General features: G+C 37.9%; 1 protein-coding gene across 1 annotated transcript in view; it reads left to right on the forward strand.

Moving 5' to 3' along the window:
• slc16a2 (solute carrier family 16 member 2) overlaps positions 1-280 on the forward strand; it is a 23,284-nt gene that overhangs the window by 1,407 nt on the left and 21,597 nt on the right. The gene's annotated exons all lie outside the window — the stretch shown is intronic.

Raw genomic sequence — 280 nt, forward strand, 5'->3', positions numbered from 1 at the left:
CTGCCACTCTTAGCTCTTAGCTACTATTCGGCTACTTTTAACTTTAAACTACCATTCTGCCACTCTTAGCTCTTAGCTACTATTCGTCTACTTTTAACTTTAACCTACCATTCTGCCTCTCTTATCTACTATTCGGCTACTTTTAACTTTAACCTACCATTCTGCCTCTCTAAGCTACTCTTCGGCTACTTTTAAGTTTAACCTACCATTCTGCTACTCTTAGCTACTATTCAGCTACTTTTAACTTTAATCTGCCACTCTGAGCTCTTATCTACTATTC

This window comes from Nematolebias whitei, chromosome 4, assembly GCF_014905685.2.
Source record: "Nematolebias whitei isolate Nwh7 chromosome 4, NemWhi1, whole genome shotgun sequence".
Taxonomy (NCBI): Eukaryota; Metazoa; Chordata; class Actinopteri; order Cyprinodontiformes; family Rivulidae; genus Nematolebias; species Nematolebias whitei.